The following is a 12,878-nucleotide window of genomic DNA, read 5'->3' as shown; positions in this document are numbered from 1 at the left end:
AGCCATGGCACTAAATTTACAGTAAAAAGGACACTTGTGTATATTATGAGAGCTGAAAGAAGAAGGTGGAGGATTGCCTTGTTTGACTTGGTGTCGGGTGACTAAAATTTTCACTGCTCTGTGCATGTCAATGAAACACCATACTGGTTTTGGTGTTTACAAATAAATTTTGGTGAGTGGCTTCATTCTCAAAAATAGAATCCAGGAATAATGGGATCGATTGTATATGACGTGCAAAAAAGATACTTTGGTTTCAAAAACAGGAATAGGTTGGGAGTAAAATGATGGAAAAAGACATACTATGTGTCATGGCTAGGGACATGTGTCAACTCAGCCAAGTTGTGGTAGCTGTTTATCTGATTGGGCAAGTACTGGCCTGTCTGTTGCAATGAGGACATTTCTTAGAATTAGGTCATGATCACGTCAGCTACATCCACAGCTGATTCCATTTGTAATCAGCCAAAGGGGAGTGTCTTCTACAATTAGTGATGCTAAATCTAATCACAGGAAGCCTTTTAAGGAGGACTCAGAGGAGACAGGCCCCATTCCTGCTTCGGCTGGTGAGCCTCTCCTGCGGAGTTCATCCAGACCCTCCACTGGAGTCGTCGGCTTCACAGCCTGCCCTGTGGATTTGGACTCTGCATTCCTGCAGTCACGTGAGACACTTTTATAAATTTTATATTTGCAAGTGTTCCCTGTTGATTCTGTTTATCTAGAGAACCCTCACTAATACACTATGCAAACAGCAACTGTAAGAGAGCTGAAATGCCTATATTAATATCAGAAAAAACAGACTTCAAGGCAAAAATGTGACGAGAGACAGAGACATTCTATAATGATAAAAGTCTCAGTTTATCAGAAAGTATTATGATTATAACCATATGTACACTGAAATGAGGAGTCTGACTCCATCTTTTATGTTAGATTGCTGGCAGCTATCTCTCTCGGCTTATCTTCCCCTTGTGCCCTACGATTGGACAAGCTGATAAGAAAGTCTGGGCACCTCTGCCTTTGGCATGAGTGGGAGAGTCAAACCATACCAGACCCTGCCTGGGTGGGAACTCTCACCCTGGCCTCACCCTCAAATACAATAAAAACCCAGGCCAATGCTCTTTCCTTGCTTGTTCAAGCAATTTTGGACCTGCTTGAGAGGCCCTCCCTGCCCTTCCCAGAGATGACATCTATATAAGGAACACATCTTCTTAGACATCGCTGGTGTGGTATGGAGGCTTCAGACTCAACGCCCAACTGCCGACGGGGTTCCCTCTGCTTTTTTTTTTTTTTTTTTTTTTTTTTTTTTTTTTTTTTTAAAGACAGAGAGAAGGAAGGAAGGATAGAAGGAAGGAAGGAAGGAAGAAAGGGAAACATCTTTAAACATTTTCTTGTTTTATTGTATTTTGTTTTTTTGTTTTTGTTACATGGGCTGGGGCCGGGAATCGAACCGAGGTCCTCCGGCATAGCAGGCAAGCACTTTGCCCGCTGAGCCACCGCGGCCCTTCCCTCTGCTTTTGTAGGACAACTAGGACATGCATCAGTACTGAGCCCAAAGTACATGAGGCAAAACCAACAGAATCTAAGGGAGCAAAAGATAATTCAATTGAAGACTTCAATACTTCACTATCAATAATGGATATGACAACTAATCGGAAAATCAAGGATGCAGAAGATTTGAACAACTCTATCAATAAACTATGCCTGAACTCTATGGAACATTCCACCCGATAGCAGCAGGACACGCATCTTTTCAAGTGCGCAGGAGACATTCTCCAGGACAGACCATAGGCTAGACCATCAGACATGTCTCCCACATTTTAAAAGGACTGAAATAATGTAAAATATATTACTTGACCACAATGGAATTAAAAAGAGGTCAACAACAGAAAGAAATTTGGGAAATTCACATATTGTGTGGAGATTAAAGAACATACTCTCAAATAACCTGTGGATCAAAGAAGAAATCACAGGGAATTAGAATATATTTGAGCTGAATGAAATAAAAAGCACAACGCGCCAATACCTATGGGATGCAGATTAAAATGTGTTAGGAAAGAAAGATCCTACCTAAAGAAACTAAAAAAAAGAAAGGAAAAATAGGCCCAAACGGAGCAGACGGAAAGGAATAATAAAGATTACAGTGGAGATAATTAAGACAGGAAACAGAATAGATAAAATGAATGAATTCAGGGTGGGCCACGGTGGCTCAGTGGCAGCATTCCCACCTGCCATGCCAGAGAACTGGGTTCATTCCTGGTGCTTGCCTGTGGGAAAAAAAAATTAATGAATTCAAAAGTTAATTCTTTGAAAACTTTAGAAAAAATTGGCAGATCTTTAAACCAAGTTGACCAAGAAAAAAAAAAGAGAGGTGACCTAGTTGCTCAAATCAGAAATGAATTAAGGGACCTCACTACCAACCCTACAGAAATTAAAGTTATTTTAAGGGAATGCTATAAACACATTTTTTACCAACAAATTAGGCCACTTAGATGAAATGGACAAATTCTAGGAAGACATGGATTGCTAAAACTGAATCCAGAAGAAAATCTAAATAGACCTAAAGGAAATAAGGATGGAGTTCGTCATTTAAAAATCTTCCCAAGGAATTGGGTGTGAGCGTGGCTGTGAGAGGGCCACGCGAGAGAGCCTGTGGTGATGCAGCACTGGTGGGTGTGGGGGGCTGGGTCTGTGCTCCAAGCGCCGTGCACCACACGTGCAAAATGGGCTAAATGCAAATCAATTCTCCGCATGGTGCCAGTTTCCCGCTTTGGATGTTGTACTGCAGACATGCCAAATGTTACCACTGGGTATGCCGGACCATTTGGCACATTTTTTTCCTAGGAAAAACATTTATTTAAAATAAGGGACTCTCTAAACTGTATTAAATTAATCAAACAATAGTTTAACAATTACTTACATCTTTTTTTATGTGTCACTGTGATATAGAGTTAAAATACTTTTTAGAACCACCACAAATTTATTTCACTAGGAAAATGAAATAATGTTATTGAGGAAAATACATCTTTTTAAAACACTCAACTGTATAATTTCCTAAAAGCTAATATTTGTAATGTTGAATTCCAGTGCCAACAGCATTGCACAAAGTATCAATACAAAGTAACAAATACAATTTTCACTCAAATATTGCCCATAAAATTTATATGTAAGGAAATGTCACTGCTGTATTTATTTCTACATATTTATATAACAAATTAAAATATATGCCAGACTGTGTTATAAAATATTTACTGACATTCCATAGCTATTTTGGTGCTTTCTTAAGTTTAACTCTCCTAAATTTAAAAATACGTATTCTATGTTTTTCTTCCTAGAATAAAAAAGCATTAACAAGACCCACGTGTGGCGCAGGCGAGGACCCTGAAACTAAACAGCTGCTCCCTTGGGCCTCCTTCCTCAGGGCTGCGCCGAGTCTCTGCCGCTGTGGATCAGCTCAGATGCCGAAGAAGGTCTAACTGCAGCCATGAGCAGCAATGAGTGCTTCAAATGTGGACGATCTGGCCACTGGGCCCGGAGATGCCCTCCTGGAGGAGGTCGTGGTCGTGGAACGAGAAGCCGTGGCAGAGGTGGTTTCACCTTGGATGGAGGCTTCCAGTTTGTTTCCTCATCTCTTCCAGGCATCTGCGATCGCTGTGGTGAGTTTGGTCATTTTGCCAAGGACTGTGACCTTCAGGAGGACGCCTGCTATGGCCACGGGAGAGGTGGCCACATGGCCAAGGGCTGCAAGGAGCCCAAGAGAGGATGAGAGCAGAGCTGCTACAACTGCGGCAAACCAGGCCATCTGGCTCGTGACTGACCATGCGGATGAGCAGAAGTGCTATTCTTGTGGAGAGTTTGGACACATTCAAAAACACTGCACCAAAGTGAAGTGGTCATGAAGCCATCAGCTGCAGCAAGACGAGTGAAGTCAACTGCGACCGCTGCGGTGAGTCAGGGACCCTACACGGGGATGCACAATTGAGGCTACGGCTTAATTATTTTCCTTTGTCGCCCCTCCTTTTTCTGATTCATGGTTATTTTCTCTGAATCCTCTTCACTGGCCAAAGGTTGGCAGATAGAGGCTACTCCCAGGCCAGTGAGCTTTACTTGCTGTGTAAAAGGAGGACAGGGGTGGAAAAAAATCGACTTTCTGCATTTAACTACAAAATAAAGCTTATGTTTAGTTTGGTAGAGGTGTTATGTATAATGCTTTGTTAAAGAGCCCCCTTTCCGCGCCACTGGTGAATGGGGGTTAATGAGTGGGAAGAGCTGAGTCCGACCAGTAAGCCCGTTCTGGGTTTCTTGAATAGGTTCCCGTGTAGGAGGTAAAAACAATTTTGGAAGTGTCTGTGACCTTCCATAAGTAACTTTAATTTTAGCATAATGATGGCCTTGGATTGTCTGACCTCAGTAGCTATTAAATAACATCAAGTAATATCCGTATCAGGCCCTCCATAGAGCACACAGTTGAGTGGGAGTAAACAAAATAAAAAGAGAAACATGCGTATTAATGGCTGTGCAAGAGAGAAATCGAGACAAAAGCCAAAACAGGAACAAGTTCATCACGTTGATGCTGGATGTACAGACGGTGAGGGCAAAGGTTTAGAACACATTTTTTCAAAGACTAAATCTAAAACCCAGAGTAAACATCGATGCTCAAAGTTGGAGCTATTCAGGAATTACAGAGAAATGCATTTTCACAGAAATCATGATATGTTTGTATACTCTATCACTTAGACAACTGTGTTTCATTTGCTGTAATCAGTTTTTAAAAGTCAGATGGAAAAAGCAACTGAAGTCCTAGAAAATAGAAATGTAATTTTAAACCATCCAATAAAGCTGGAGGAGGAAGGAAAAAAAAAGAAAGTATTAACAGTTTTTAATTTTATATTCATAGGCCTTAACCTCTACTGAACCACTAACCATACTACTTTTTAAGGACTGAATTGCTTAACATGTGATGACTACTTTTTCTCCCTTTTCTTATTTGGAATAGAAACACTATTTTTTGATTCCTCACTATACCATTTGGCATTTACCAGAATCTTTAAAATTGAATGCGTCTAGTTTTAGTTGTGACATGTTTCTCATTTCTCAAAGATATTCCAGAATACAGGTGAAACATCTTTTTAATATACTGGACACAAAAGCTTTGCCAATTTTTATGGTTTAATGTTATTCCTTAACTTTATAATGTGGGGTGCACGTTTTTCACAATAATATATTTGATATACTTATAACAAACTGTTTCATTAAACTAATACATACAATGATATCTATTAGTTTATATGATCAATTTGTGCCTAGAGATTTCTGAAATTAGGAAAAAAACATTGGCTTAATCCTCGGATCTCTTGCATACAGAGACACTAAAGCTATTTCTGCACAGGTAAACTGAAGCAATTACATGAATGAGTCAGGCTAAGGAAATGACCCTGTCACTCAGCAAGATGCATTTGGAGCTTAAAATGAGATATTCTGGTTGTCTACTTTTATCAAATATACTATCTCGCTAAACCAAAATCTTTTAAACTCAATATTAAAACATTCTCCATTAAAATACACTTGTCATATAAAATTGATTTGAAATTCAGAATGTTTGCCAGATATAAACTGTATTTTTAGCATAATTAGGTATAAAGCTAGCTTATTAAATTGTGAGGTATAAGTTCATTGTCAGTGGCAAGGAATAATGAATGTTTGAATTTATAATCAAACAAAAATACTTGACTTTCAACAATATAGTCTCCATTGTTTTCACAATGCTTTTTAAAACAAATTATTTTAGAAATCAAACGTACGCATTGGTGCTGTGTGTGCTCTGCCCCCCGATTCTCTGTGGGTGCTGGACCTGTGCCTCCTGCCTCCTTTCTACCTCGTGGACGAGTCACACGTTTTTCTCCTTCCCGTCATTTCTTCACTAAGAACTATTTAAGCAGGTACAAGACATCTCCATATGGGTGTCCACAGAAACCCATTACTCACTGTATCAGAAACGTAACTTGACTTATTCTTTCGCAAAATAGCCATTTCCATTTTCTGGCTGCCAGAATAAGTACCATCCGCTGGGCTGCCCAGGTCCTCTCCCGGGCACGTGGGGCTGCGCGGGCTGTGGCCAGCGGGTCGGCCCTTACGCGCGCGCAGCGCCCAGCGCGGCTCCCTCTCCTCTTCCAGGGCGCACTCGCGTCCAGCTTCGGCCGCTCCCGGTGTCCCTCTCCCTGCTGGTCCACTTCCTGTGCTTGGCAGGCCTGGCCCGTGCTGGCTTAAGGCTCGCCCCCCTACTCGGGCGCACGTCATTAACGACTCCAAGGGCCGATGACCAGAGGCGTGGTCAACGGAATCAAAACCGAGGGGAGGGAGCCCCGGCGCCCAGCGTGGGCCACGTCCCCGAGGCTCCTGCTGGACCTTCTGCCTCGGCCTGGGCCCCGCCTCCCGCCGGGTTGGTGTGGTCTGGGCGGATTTGACCAGTCAAGTGAAATCCAGGCAGAAGGTGGGTTCCACCCGTGTGGACGCACGTGCTCTCGTGAGCGTGCGACGAGAAGGCCGACGGATCTGCCGAGGCTGCCCGGACCCCACGCACGCACTGGACGCCGCCAGGGCTCGCCTTCGGGTGGGAATGGCGTCAGGGTGGCTATGTTCGCGGGGACCTGGGTGGTCACTGCAGGATCTTGTTCTTACTGAGACCCCTCCTCCAGGAGGATCCACCTACCCGGAGAGCCAACCTGCGCTCCCAATGGACAAGACCCACCAGCCCCTCCTGGGGGACCTTCGTGAAATGAGAGGTGAAAGCAGGCAAACATCCTGCACCGCCAAGGCAGGCAGGCGACCAGAGTACTCCCAATCCCGCTGCAACTGCTTCTCCTTTTGCATCTACAATATGGGACGGTACAGCTTTCAGGAGCTGCTAGAAATTTCACTTGCAAGCTTATTTTTGCTTCCTATGTTATCACCATCCCTATTTACAATACATTTGAGTAAATGATATTGAAAAAAGTTACATGGGCCTTTTTTTTGGTTGTCCCAAACGTAAACATTCCGTTCATTCTGTTTGTAGCTGTGATAATAATTTTCGGGATGATTGTAGCCTGGCTGAAGGAAATTTGAGATCTCTGCATTTAAATATTTCAAATAGTTTTGATAGGTTTAAAATTGCTTTTTTGCATAAGGTATTTATAAAGTTATTTGGACTTTCCTGAAAATAAATGAATGAAAATTAGAAGATAAATTACATGTATCTTGATAGTTTATTTGTGGGTGCAAGTTTTCTCTTGTTCTTTGGACTGTGGCAGCCCTTGAATATTCTTAAATTACAGGTGAAATCTGTATCACCTATTTTAAATGGGTTATGTTATAAGGATATAAATGTTAAAGAAATGAAATGGCTGTTTACTTTTTTTACACCATTAAAAGTATCTAATATTAAGAAAACTTTAAATAAACATGATTGATCAATATGGAAGATGTTTACCAGTCCATTATATGACACTTATAAGCCACTGTACTTTAGCTTTACAAGGTTTCATGAAAGGAAGAAAAAATTAACTCTGACTTTGGTGGGTATAATTGATACAATAATAATTTAAGCTATAATTTCTTGTTAAAACAAGTGCCTCTCAGGAAGCTTCTTTTCTTTTCAAACACTTCTCTGTTAAAATGAAATTATCTTAAAGCTGTTGTGCTGGTTTGAAAGGATGTATGTCCCCTTAAAAGCCATGTTTTAATCTAAATTACATTTCATAAAAGCAGAATAGTTCCTATTCAATACTGTACATTTTTCTGTACATACTTTAATCAGATCATGTCCCTGGAGATGTGATTTAATCAAGACTGGTTGTTAAGCTGGATTAGGTGACGACATGTCTCCACCCATTTGGGTGGGTCTTGATTAGTTTCTGAAGTCCTATAAAAGAGGAAACATTTTGGAGAAAAAGAGACTCAGAGAGAGCAGAGCAGAACGACACAGCCATGAGAAGCAGAGTCCACCAGCCAGTGACCTTTGGAGATGAAGAAGGAAAATGCCTCCCGGGGACCTTCATGAAACAGGAAGCCAAGAGAGAAAGCTAGCAGACGATGCTGTGTTCACCATGTGCCTTTGCAGATGAGAGAGAAACTCTGACTGTGTCACCATGTGCCTTCTCACTTGAGAGAGAAACCCTGAACTTCATCGGCCTTGGACTAAGGCATCTTTCCCTGGATGCCTCAGATTGGACATTTCTATAGACTTAATTGCGACATTTTGTTGGCCTTAGAACTGTAAACTAGCAACTTATTAAATTCCCCCTTTTTAAAAGCCATTCCATTTCTGGTATATTCCGGCAGCTAGCAAACTAGAACAGCTATATTGGCGGCTTGTTTGATTACTGACGTCTGAATGCCCATTTACTTATTTACTCTTTTTTATTTTGAAGAAAAATGCTTGAGTCTTTTATTATCCTTCTGCCTTTAAATTCTTTTTTTAAATGAATTCTTAGTTTACTCCAAGGGAAAAGGAGGAAAATGAGAAACAATCAAGGACCTTCTTTTTATGCCTTTTCATTCCTGTCTTGGTAATGGGGTAGATTGAGATAGGAAGAGGAATTAATAGTTTTGAAATAAAAGAAAAAGTGAAAGTTGCTTTGTTTTGCTCACTTTGAAAAAAATTTGATATAATTACTATAAAAAATGTGTACGTGACCTATGTGGCTGTGGAATTTTCTCCTAGCCAGTGACCGCAGGTTACTTACGGGGCTAGAAGCTGTTTTGCTATCAATGGAAGGGCTTCCCCTAGATCAGTCTAGCTTCTCGTTGTGCAGATTTGAAAAATTACTTGTTTGAATTCAATAAAGCTCTTTATATCATTTTACTGTTTAACAGAGCCTCTGATACAGTTCTGTGACATCCATGGATTCTTTTTTTCCTTTCACTATTATTACTTTCTAAGCCACTGACATTAAGGGCATTATTTCAGTTCATAATCAATATTAACTGTTTGCATCCCTCCTCATCACATCTTGGCTTTTTGCTCAACTTCTTGAAGTAATATAACCAACTCTTAATTACTTGTGTTAATAGAAGGGCAAAACAGGTGAGTCAGATTCTGGATAAATGAACTGAACACCCAAATGAAAAGTTTTTTCTCTTGCTGCAACCTTCTGGAAAACTTCCCAGCTCCATAATGGTAAAGTATTTAAGGCAGAAAGGGCGGGGACAGCTTAAGATGGAGAAAAATACAGTAGCATTCCATTTTTCTGACCTTGCCCCCTGAACTTTGAAGGCTTGCCCTTAAATCATAATAATCTGTTCTCTAAGCTGCCTGAGAGCTATTCCCTGGCAGAGAAACTGATGTATACACTGACTCTCACAAATAATTGAGAATTGGTTTTAGTTTAAGAAATAGCTGTTACTTGGAAACGAAATGTCTAGTGTTAGCTAGATACTTGAAAATCTAGATTTTTATTTCTAGTCTTTCATTTCTGTCACATACACTTAATTATGTCTAGGATTTTAGCCTTTCCTTATATGAGCCACTTGCCTAATTACTAATAAGAATTCTTATCACTTGTCTTTTGGCTTGCAAAATTTCTCTGCATTCCTGAAAAGACAGTGTACCGCACATAAAGTATTCTTGTTAGCCTAACTAGTAATTTATATTATTCTATTTAATTCTTACTTTCCACATGTGGCTTTTTTTTATTGAGAACACTATTAAATCATTACTTGGCTTCATAAACATTCACTCAACTGTAGCTAAAATCCTTTTAAAATAACTTGGAAAAAGAGAGATAAAGCACCACATTTCAAAATCACCTTTGGCTCTTAAACATTCCATAAATGCCATTAAGAGTTTATTTCGCTTTTGAGTCATTCAGTGTTCTTTTAGACGAAGTAACTTTTTGCTTTCCATATCAAAAAGTTGACATAGGAAATGTTTATAGTAAAAGATTTTATCATGCTATCAATCCAACCATGACCCACGGGTCTAGCTATATTTTTGAGCACAGCTATTTCATGTTACTTTTTGTGTCTTTGTTGTATGTGATGGGATAGTGTTGATGGAATTATAGATATCTTACATTTTCAAAGGAACTGTGGAATTCTATCAGTCTAAATGGCAGTCTGTCACTCTAAGTGAATTTTATACTAAAATTTGACTAGCTCAGCTTAAGACACAACACAGCAACTTGAAGAAGGAAAAATGAGTTTATAGTTAATGGATTAAATTTTTGTGGTTGCAATAGGTTTAGTGTTAACATTGTAATATTTCTAAATGAAAAATCATAAAATGTTTGTTACCACGTCCGATGATCACTTTGTTAAAAGCAAAAGTGGTCATGTGATGTACTAAATGTTAATTGCTGTTTTTAAATCTTTAAATCATGCCTGTGCCATCTGGGGTTTATTGCTAATCTTTTACTGAGTACTTGGATTTGGATGAAGGTTTTGTACTATGTACTTTTTATTCATGAAATAAATAGAAAACATTGGTGACACAACAAAAAAGAGCTTATGTAAAAGTGGGGTTGGGTTCTGAACGTGCCTTTTGTAGGGGACACGATTCAACCCCCACAATAAGTTCTCTGTCTCAGTAGGTGGTACCTGTCCATGGCACAGTTATTCAAGCAAGACCAGGTCTTCTTTCCCTGCACACTGCAGCTGCCTTTTGCTTATCTTTGACCCTCACCACCCACCCTTGATGCTTCATCCATCCAAACTCCCGAGGATTTATTATGCTCTGATCCTCTCTTTTGCTATAACATTTTGCTCTGAATATAACTTCTACTTGGAATATTCTCAAAATCTCCTAACTTACTCAGCTAATATTTACTCACCTCAGATTGATCACATTTTAGACACCACTTCCTCTCACACGTCATTGTTAACTTCCAAATGGTCCGCATGGTACTGTGAGTTATAGGTGACTTTATTTACTTTTCTTAAAAACAGTTTTATCCACATACCATACAATCTATTCTAAGTGTGCAATCTATGGCTCTTGGTATAATTGCATAGTTATGCATTCACCACTATGGTTAATATGAGAACATTCTCATTTCTTCTGAAGAAAAAAATCCCATATCCCTTATATCCCCCTATTACTGGCATTTAGCTTTTGTATAGTTTCTTCGTTACCATTAATGCAAGAATATTACAGTGTTACTATAGCTATAGTCCTTAGTTTACATTAATTGTATTTTCCAACCCTACACAGATTAAAATTTATTTTAATAGAATGCTGTAAACACATTTATACCAACAAATTGGGCCACTTAGATGAAATGGACAAATTCTAGGAAGACACAGATTGCTAAAACTGAATCCAGAGGAAAATCTAAGTAGACCTAAAGGAAATAAAGATGGAGTTTGTCATTTAAAAATCTTCCCAAGGAAGCGGGTGTGAGTGTGGCTGTTAGAGGGCAACACGAGAGTGCCTGCGGTGACAGAGCAGCTGTGGGTCTTGATGTGCTGGTGGTTACAGGAAATTTTTTTTTAATCAAGTCGTCCATAGATGACAGGACCTACTTCTGACTCTCCATTTGATCCCATTGGTCAGTATATCTACATTTATGCCAGCACCATCCAGTGTTGACCCCTGTAGCTTTGTAATATGCTTCATGGTCAGGTAGCATGAGGCCTCCAACTTCCTATTTCCTTCTTGAGATGCGTTTAGCTGTTAGGGGCACCCTGCCCTTCCAAATAAATTTGATTAGATTTTTCTATTTCTGCAAAGTAAGTTATGGGATTTTGATTGGTATTGCCTTGAATCTATAAATCAGTTTGGGTAGAATTGACATCTTAACTACATTTAGTCTTCCCTTCATGAAACACAGTATGTCCTTCCATTTAATTAGGTCTTCCTCGATTTCTTTTAGCAGTAGAAATTAGTTTTCTATTCAAAAAATAGTTTTCTTTGTATAGGTCCCTTTATACCCTTGATTAAATTTATTCCTAGGTAATTGATTCTTTTGGTTGCTATTGTAAATGGATTTTTTCTCAATTTCTCCTCAGCTTGCTCATTACTAGTGTGTAGAGACATTCCTGATTTCTGCATGCTGATCTTGTCTTCTGCCACTTTGCTGAACACATTTTTTTTGGCTCTAATAGCTGTATTGTAGAATTTTTCTGGACTTTGTACATATAAGATCATATAACCTGCAAACAGTGAAAGTTTTACTTCTTCCTTTCCAATTTTGATGCCTTGTATTTCGTTTTCTTGCCTAATTGCTCTGGCTAGAACTTCTGGCACAGTGTTGAATAACAGTGGTGACAGTGGGTATCCTTGCTTGTCCCTGATCTTAGGGGAAGGCTTTCATTCAGTCTTTCCCCATTGAGGATGATGTTAGCTGTGGGCTTTTCATATATTTCCTTTTTCATGTTGAGGGGGTTTCCTTCTATTCCTAACTTTTGAAGTGTTTTCATTAAGAATGGATGTTGAATTTTGTCCAGTGCCTTTTCTGCATCAATCGAGAAGACCGTGTATTTTTTTGTTTGTTTTTGGCATGGGCAGGCTCTAGGGATGATCATGTGATATTTATTGATATGGTGTAGCATATCAATAAATTTATTGATTTGGTATATTACATTATTTTATTTTCTTGTATTGATCCACCTTTGCATACCTGGAATAAAGCCTTCTGGTCATGGTGTATAATTCTTTAATGTGCTGTTGGATTCAATTTTCAAGTATTTTGTTGAGTTTTGCATCTCTATTCATTAGCGAAATTGGTCTGTAATTTCTTTTCTTATACTATTTTTGTCTGGCTTTGTTATTAAGTTATAATAATAAACAAATTATTTATAATGATATAAATGATATAATGATGTCAGCTTCAAAGAATATGAGTTAGGTACCTTTCTCTCCTCTTCATTTTAGTTTGAACAGGATTGGTAGTAATTCTTCCTGCAATGCA

At 39.3% G+C, this 12,878-nt stretch overlaps 1 pseudogene; it reads left to right on the top strand.

The window, feature by feature from the left end:
• The first annotated feature begins 3,467 nt into the window (after positions 1-3,467).
• Positions 3,468-3,986, top strand: LOC143664397 (CCHC-type zinc finger nucleic acid binding protein pseudogene; annotated as a pseudogene).
• Positions 3,987-12,878: the final 8,892 nt, after the last annotated feature.

Source organism: Tamandua tetradactyla, chromosome 20, assembly GCF_023851605.1.
Source record: "Tamandua tetradactyla isolate mTamTet1 chromosome 20, mTamTet1.pri, whole genome shotgun sequence".
NCBI lineage: Eukaryota > Metazoa > Chordata > Mammalia > Pilosa > Myrmecophagidae > Tamandua > Tamandua tetradactyla.
This window is presented reverse-complemented; position numbering and strand designations above follow the sequence as displayed.